Raw genomic sequence first — 8,289 nt, 5'->3', positions numbered from 1 at the left:
TCAGAAAAGTGTTTGCAGCTAGACCGAAAACAATAATGTGCACGTTGGCGGGTTCATAACGCAATGCTTGCCTCTGCATAAAACATGTGGTGGCCCTGAAAAGGGCCTTTTCTTACTTTAGTTTAATGGCTCGTTCACTGCATGACGCAGGTGGAAGCTTAACTTCTGGAACCTAAAAGTAAAAATTCACAATATAACAACATCAAGCCATGACTGTATGCGAGCAATATGTATCACTCGTAGAGGCTGATACTCCTGCATAAGCTGCCAGTTTCACAACATGAGCATTCACTGTGACTCAGAATTCATATTTCATTCACCGTACCACACAGATATTAAACTTTCCTAATAAATGGAAGCTTCCTGTACTCACCAGCTAAAGCAGATACCATCAAGCTGCTTCTCTCCACTTGAGACAGAAATTGAGCACTTGATGTTGGAATATACAGGACGTTCACCGTAACTATAGAAGTAATTTTTAAAAATAGAAAAATCTACGCGTAAAGGCTTACCTTAAGATGCCTCAGGCAAGCTTCTGTGACGATGCATTAATTAACTTTCGCTAATTAACTTTTTAATTATCAACGATAGAAGATGGGCCCAATGAGAACGTCGGATCCCTTGGGGTCACTGGTAATGTTACCGTTTTCAGAACAAAAATTGAGGCAGTTATAGCGCGAGGAAAGGGCCTGGAAATAAGGTGCTCTGGTGGTCATCTTTCGACGCTAAAGTAGAAGCCCTCCTGTTTTCATTTCCTGTGTATGCGGGGGTGGGAAATAGCTGTCGAACCAACCTGTCCCCACGCAATCTGTCCCCCCTGCGACAGTGTTTTCCCTCCCCCGCATACAGAGGAAAGGAAAACGGGAGCGCTTGTACTTGAGCGTCGAAAAACGACCACCAGATCGCCTTATTTCCAGACCCTTTCCTCGCGCTACACTCTAAGAAAAAAAGGAGTAAAACGGGGAGTAATTGCAGCTTCTACTAACCTAGTCTGCAATTACTCCCCATTTTAGTCCCCTAACCCAACATTTAGTCCCGACAGTTACTCCCCAGGACTGCAAATTGTCACTAAACTTCGCGAATGGTCTCCTGAATGCGACAGTTTACGTAAATATGTGCCCTTGGTCAATTTGAACGACATAAGGCTGAATAACTCAGACAACGTAGCAATTTTCCAGGCACACAGAGTAAGAAACAGTTAGCGCATCTTTCTTTGCTAATTGTGCACTAGTATGGCGCAAGATTTTATATCACTCGATATATCACGGTTGACGGTTTGCTTCAAAGTATTTTGATGCATGCGCACCAATTATGTACCTGGGACTCTTACAACAGCGGTCACTGAAACAACAAGCGGTCACAGTGAAATGCGGTCTTCACTCTGTGACATTCATTTACTCCCGAAAGGGACTATTCTTTGTGGCAATGCAATTACTCCCCAAAAGGAGTAAAAGTACTGCTTTTTTTTTCTTTGAGTGTATAACTGTCTCGAGTTTTGTTCTGAAAACGGTAATGTTACCAGTGACTGCAAGGGATTCGATGTTATCATTGGGTCAATCTGCTATCGTTGATAATCAAAAAGTTAATTAACGAAAGGTAATTAATGCATCGACACAGACGTTTGCCTGTGCCCGCTTAAGGTGGGCATTTAGGCGTAGAGTACATCGCCATTGGTTAAAACTGGGAAAAAGTCATTTTTCTATTTTTAAAGATTACTTCTATAGTTACGGTGGGCACCCCGTACGATGCATAAAAGCAAAATGCGAATGGGGCTATTCTGTTAGAAAGCTGCCTCCTTGGCTCTCTCTGGCTCACAAAAATGGTGGTGACTGTATGCTGAGTTATATGAGCAAAGAAAGATGGGAGAAACTCTTTCTGTAAGAATATAGCAGTGAATTTGAATATCGCAAACGGAAAAGTTTGAAGGATGTCGTCAAATATTTACTTGGGGTGTCGGTGGGGCCTAAGAGGGTTAGGTACATCACTGCCGGCCGCGGTTCATACATATTCCGATGCACATTTGCAGAAACGAATGGCTGAAATCTGCAGAAAGAGCCTGAAAAAAGTGTACTGCCGTACATACTTTTTGTTATGTTGTTGGGGGTTTATCCCCGAACAGCAGAACCGACATCTCGTGAGATACTCTCCGCTTTATTGTGCGTGATACATTACGAGTGTATGTTTACATCTAGTCATCTAGATCTCGCGCGTCTCGAAGGCTCGCAGTCTGATCTTACTTGCAGCAGAAGTGCAGGAGCATCTAGTGCAGGGGTGTCGAAGTGGCTGTCCGCGTGGTCCCTGAGCAAAAAAAAAAGAAAAGGAAACCGAAATAAAAATCGTCCCAAGCTTCATGAACGGTCGTGGCGTTGTACTGTGCGTTGTTTGGGCTCTGTAGTCGTGCAGTTTGTCTTGCGTTGATTAGTGATAGAAAACTGTTGCCATTTATCTGTAACAGCCGATGACTCTCTAAATAAGAGAAGATCGGGGCCGGTTGGTACGTGACAGCGAAGACGACAAAGGTAACACAGAGACAGACAGGGAACGTCGAACGTTCAAGTTTAAATCATAATCAACCTTTAATCCTATGATTAAAGGTTGAAAGTTCGACGTTGCCTGTCTGTGTCTCTGTTAATTTCGTCGTCTTCGCTGATGACTCTCTAAACATGCCCCGTACATGGTTGATATTACTAGTACATTCCCACCAACATTTCTCAGCAAACCCTACACATGGCTCATTTGTAACATTGGTGCCTTCAATGCCACCAGAAACGGACAGGTTCAGTCGCAGGCTTGGTGATCTCCCTAGTGAATCCGAGCAAAGATTCTTGAAGTTTAGGATACTTGAAACGGGGCTTTTTTGGTCGCCGTTTTCTGTGCACAACGTTCCCGATGACTTAGGCCGGAGTCACACTGGTTATACACGTGCTCCATACATGTATGACAACATGCCTTCAAACGTGTATGGCGCATGTATAATGCTCGGTCACACTGGTTATACAATTCTTGTTTGACAACATCGTTTGGTCCAAACGCTTGTACGATTATACATAGTCTCGAACATGTGTTGTTCAAACATCGGTCACACTTGTTATACAACTTAACTGCAGCAACAGTGGGAGTGGCTTAAACCGTGATGTATGGCACACGTCAGTGTCACAGTAACAAACCGAGGAGTTTATATAGCTTCCATTCGCGGATATCGCTATTCAAAATGTACGAAGACAACGAAGACGGGGCTGCATGCAGTTGCTGATTTTCGGTTGTCTCATGCTCCATGTGCGCGGCAAAGAGCTCGCCATTTTGAACGTACGTGCAACACAACGTCGCGAACACTGACTTAGAACTTACCCCCGCAAAATAACTCAGGCGCATCACGATGTCGTTGACACTGATTCGTGCGAACGAAAACTGTGGTGGCGAATACGCCCGTTTATCCAACTTATCCATCACCGTTTTTCGACAGTGCTCAAATACATCGTGGTGTGTTTGACAACATGTTGTCAAACATAGTCAGAGCGCTTGCTTGTATGACGGCTCGGTCACACTGGTTATACACACGTGTTCTAAAACATGTTTTGCCGTTGTATAAGCAGTGTGACCAGCACTGTACGATCATACATGTTTAAGGGATGTTTGTTATACACGTTCGTCATACATGTATGACGGGATGTTCGTGTATAATGTATAACCAGTGTGACTCCGGCCTTACAGATTGAACTGAATGACCTGCAGTGCGACGTACTGATCTGGAACGGTCAAGTTGGTGGGGATTCGTTTGATTCTTACGTTGGACGAAAGTATCCGAAGACGCGTATGTTGTCTCAGAGAAACCTGTCCATGTTCGGTACGGCAGACGTCTAATAGTAATCATACTAATTCGTGGCTTTACGTCGCAAAACAGCTGTATCAACACAGGTCTGCGAGCAGGTGTTTTCTGTGATGAACCTGAATAAGTGAAACTTATACTCGCACTTCACTGCGCAATCACTTTCACGTGATGGTGACGCAATAGCTAAAAACAAGAGTTGCCAAGTTTCCTCAGCACACAGCAAATAAAAACAGTAAAAAAGAAGTTACCTCAGGACGAGAGCCGCCGATATTTCGAACAGAGACTTTTCTTCTTGTGGGGACTGTCCTCATCATTGGCATGGTATTTAAAGGGTTAGATATGACGTGTTAAAGGTTCATGCGAACTGTGAGTCAACAGCCCGGAGGGAGAAAGTGCCAGTACAGACTTTTACGGCCGGAGTTAATGGCCGCTTTGTTAGTGTGTGGAGGGGTTATGTGAATGAAGTAATCTTGGCTCCAGACGGGTTACAGAAATGGGTGGTTCACGAACAACGGGACGAAACGGGACAACAGGCAGGAATTGGCGAGCATTCCGAAAGATAAGGAAGTTAGTGGTTACGTGGGGAAAATTCCACAGCGAGCAAAGTGTGTTTTTTTGTAACATATATATTCGTAATACTAAGTCGTGGCAGACAATAAAGAAAGTAAAAAGTGGTGGTCATGCAGAACATAACTGTTGATAAAGGGGATAGAAGGGAAAAGGTCTGGGCGTATTTTATTTCTGAAGTGTTTCTAGGGTACCTTGTGATTTGTTGATACCGAACAGGTGAAGAGCGTTCAAGTTGTATATGAGATAAGACTCCCTATCACGTCCGGCACGTGTGGATCTGAACCCAGTTAATAGAATATATACCCAAGCAGCAAAATGTACTGAAAGTCGGGTGCAATAGGGGTGGACGGGTAGGTGGAAGGCCTTGAACAGACTCGTGAAACTAAGGAACATCGATAAGACACATACCGTCCACCCCTATTGCACTCGACTTTAAGTACATTGTGCTGCTTGAGTAGTTTCATGTTGTCAAAATTGTGACCAGGAACGTCCTTGGTCAACGCCAAAATCAGCAAAACCAACACCCAGTACAGTGCAACACGCCCCTGCAACCTCCCGCGCTGCGAAACATGCAAGCACATTCAACACGCTACCTCCATCAAAAGCACTGCGAGCAATTACATCACTCCGTTAACCACGCATTCACATACACAAGCTCCAATGTCATATACTGCATTGAATGCATAGATCGAGAAATTACCAGTCAAAATTAACTCGTTACAAGTTAAGTTGCTGGGTGGAAAATGTAACTACGTTAATAACAAAGTTCTTCAGTCTGAAATGTAACTCGCAGTTACTGAGTTACTTAAAAAAAAGAACGAGTTACTTCCGAGTTACTTCGGACACAAAATAGCATTAGGTAATAGCAGGTGCAGCGCGCATGAGCAGTTGAGTTAGACCTTGAGTTGCCTGCGGAGGAGTACAACACGCCTAGATCATTTTCGTTTATGTCCAACAATAGACCTCTCCCTTTATGTAAACAAATGACGTCATAGTGTTCGGCAACACTACAAATTTGGTAAAGTTGAACTACGCTCGAACCTAGAGGTGAGCAAGGTCGCGCCCGAAAGCCTCGGTCAGAGGGTATTACGGTGGTCCCTGAAGGGACGCGACCTTCTGTCCTACTTTTCTTTCAAGGGGAGGCAACGAAAAAGTGCCCGTTCGTGGAACCCAGCCCTCCCATTCCGATTTGTCTCGGTTTCTGTCTGTCTACCAACGTCATGATGACGTTTCTCTGGTAGAGGTCTATTCGAACGCATGCATCTTACTCCGTGTGGGCGCACAATGGTTCAGCTTCATTTGAATGGCAGCGGTTCTTACTTCCTGAATAGAATACTGTCATTAAATAACTTCTACCTGTTTGTAAACAAATGACGTCATAATGTCCGACAGCGCCACGATTTTGGTATAGTTGAACTACGTTCAAAGCTAGTGGCGAACAAGGTCGCGCCCGAAACCACGGCCTTGAGGGGACTACGATGGTCTCTGAAAAGGACGCGACCTTCGGTCCTACTTTTCTTTCAATAGGAGGCAGCAACAATTGCCCATTCGTGGAACCCAATTCTCCCCTTCCGATCTGTTTTGGTGTCGGTGTGTCTCCCAAGGTCATGATGACGTTTCTCGGGTAGAGGTTTATTGAACATCACAAAATGGCAAAAAAATGGCATGAAGGAACCGGAGAGAAAGCAAGAAAATATGTGGACGTGAGTGAAAAGCCAATTAAAAGTAACTTGGAACTTAACTTAAGTTACTTTGGCAAAGTTACCTGAAAAAGAAACGAGTTCCTCTGAACATTACCACACCGCAAAAGTACCGAGGAACTTAGTTACAGTAACGAGTTACTTGTAACGAGTTACCTCGAACTCTGATTGAATGCGGCGACTGCTCTATGCAATACATTGGCGAAACCGGCCAACAAATGAACAACAGCCTTGCCGGACACAGAACGGACACCTCCAACAAACTCCCGAAAGCAGTCGCCAAACACTTTAGGGGCCCTGGTCACAATTTTGACAACATTAAACTATATATTCTAGAAACCGTGTTCAGATCCACACGTGACAGACGTGATATGGAGTCTTATCTCATATACGAGGGGCGTTCAAGTGAAACCGGGACTTTTCCTTTTTCGCAAAAGTAAAATGAACTTACAGGCGATAAATTAGTTTTATTTCTCAACGTAATCTCCAGCTGCACTAATGCACTTGTTCAAGCGTTTCACGAGGACTAGGATGCCAGCAGCGTAGAAATCCTTACCGGCGCGTAGCAGCCATGATCGGACCGCATTCTTGACCTCGTCGTCACAACTGAAGTGACGGCCCCCAAGGAACGCCTTCAGTTGCCCGAAGAGATGGAAATCGCTGGGGGCGAGGTCTGGACTGTAAGGGGGATGCGGCAGCAACTCCCAGCCGAGTTCCTGTAGGGTGCGTGTCGTGAGATGCACGGTATGCGGGCGTGCACTGTCCTGTAGGAGGAGGACTCCTTTGGTGATGAGGCCCGGCCGCTTTTGCTTCAGCGCCTTATGCACATCCCTGAGAACCTGGCAGTAATATGCACTATTGATGGTTGTACCATTGGGCAGAAAATCAACATGAACAACGCCAGCCTTGTCCCAGAAAACCGTGGAAAAACGTTGGGTGTTCTCAGGAACTCTGACACTGGGCTCTGAGCCGCCCCAACCGGGATCGTCGTGCACTGATGTACGGCCGTCTCGGAACCGTTTGCACCACTCGAACGCTTTGCTGCGGCTAAGTGTATCGTGACCATACTGAGCCTGAAGTCTTCTGTGAATTTCAGATGACATTACGACTTCATTCACGAGAAACTTCATGACAATTCGCTGTTCGATGTGCGCGCTGACCTCGTTGTCGGCCATCTTGTCCAGCATGTGTCTTCTGTTTTGCACAAACTTTAGATCACCACATGTGAACGCGAAGACCTGTCGCGTGTGAAAATGACGAAAAAGAAGTAGCACGAGCCATTTGTACACTCAGGAGCAGAGCTCGGCATTTTGACTCACGATAACTCACGATCACAATCATCTAATATAGTGTGTGCCCATTTCAGTCGCACGCGTAATCAGCGGTGGCTGCTATGACGTCCGTCATCTCGTACTCACAGGAAAACTATTTATAGCGGCGGTGCGATACTGTACGCACTAAGCCGAGGGTCGCTCGTTATTGCAGGCTACCACGCTACGAGGAAAAACAGTGACACTGGTATTTGCCGTCACACGTTCGCGAGATTATAAAGCGTGATCAAGGGGCATTACTAGTGCACTCATACTATAGCGATAACAACACACGTGCCACCCCACAGCGCCAGCGGTCAGGAGCGGTCTGTGAGAGAAAACAACTATTTCATTTTTGGGGGAGAGAGGGTGGTTATTATAAACAGCGATAGTCTGTTTGTTGTAAATTCTGACGTATAGGAGTTACAATAAGAGCGGGCTTCCCGTCCTGGGCACAGGAACGACAAAAAAAAAAGCTTTATTAACGTGCCCAAGGACAGCCGAAGCCTTGGTATTGGCGCACGTAGACAATACTGTACTCACAAATACAGGGCGTCCCAGAAAACGTGTCATTGAATTATAATAAAAAAAAACTACACCACCTAGAGTCACGCGGTCAACGGCATTTGTTCTTACTGGGTTTTGGCCACCTCCTCATGTGAATGTCGTGTAACGTAAGTTTAATTATGTAAATTTTTGCGAACTGAACTCGGAAATTTGCCTAGTAAATGTCACCTTTTTACCACACCAATGTGAAGAGCGTGTCTAATTTACTCAAATTAATGATAATTGACAGGGATATTCAGGAGCTATCCCACCAGAAAAAATAGCCGAACATCATGCTCTACGGAGGTCGCACAGAATAGCGCACGATGAATTT

This window comes from Ornithodoros turicata, chromosome 4 (genome assembly GCF_037126465.1).
Source record: "Ornithodoros turicata isolate Travis chromosome 4, ASM3712646v1, whole genome shotgun sequence".
Taxonomy (NCBI): Eukaryota; Metazoa; Arthropoda; class Arachnida; order Ixodida; family Argasidae; genus Ornithodoros; species Ornithodoros turicata.
Note: the sequence above shows the minus strand (reverse complement) of the source record.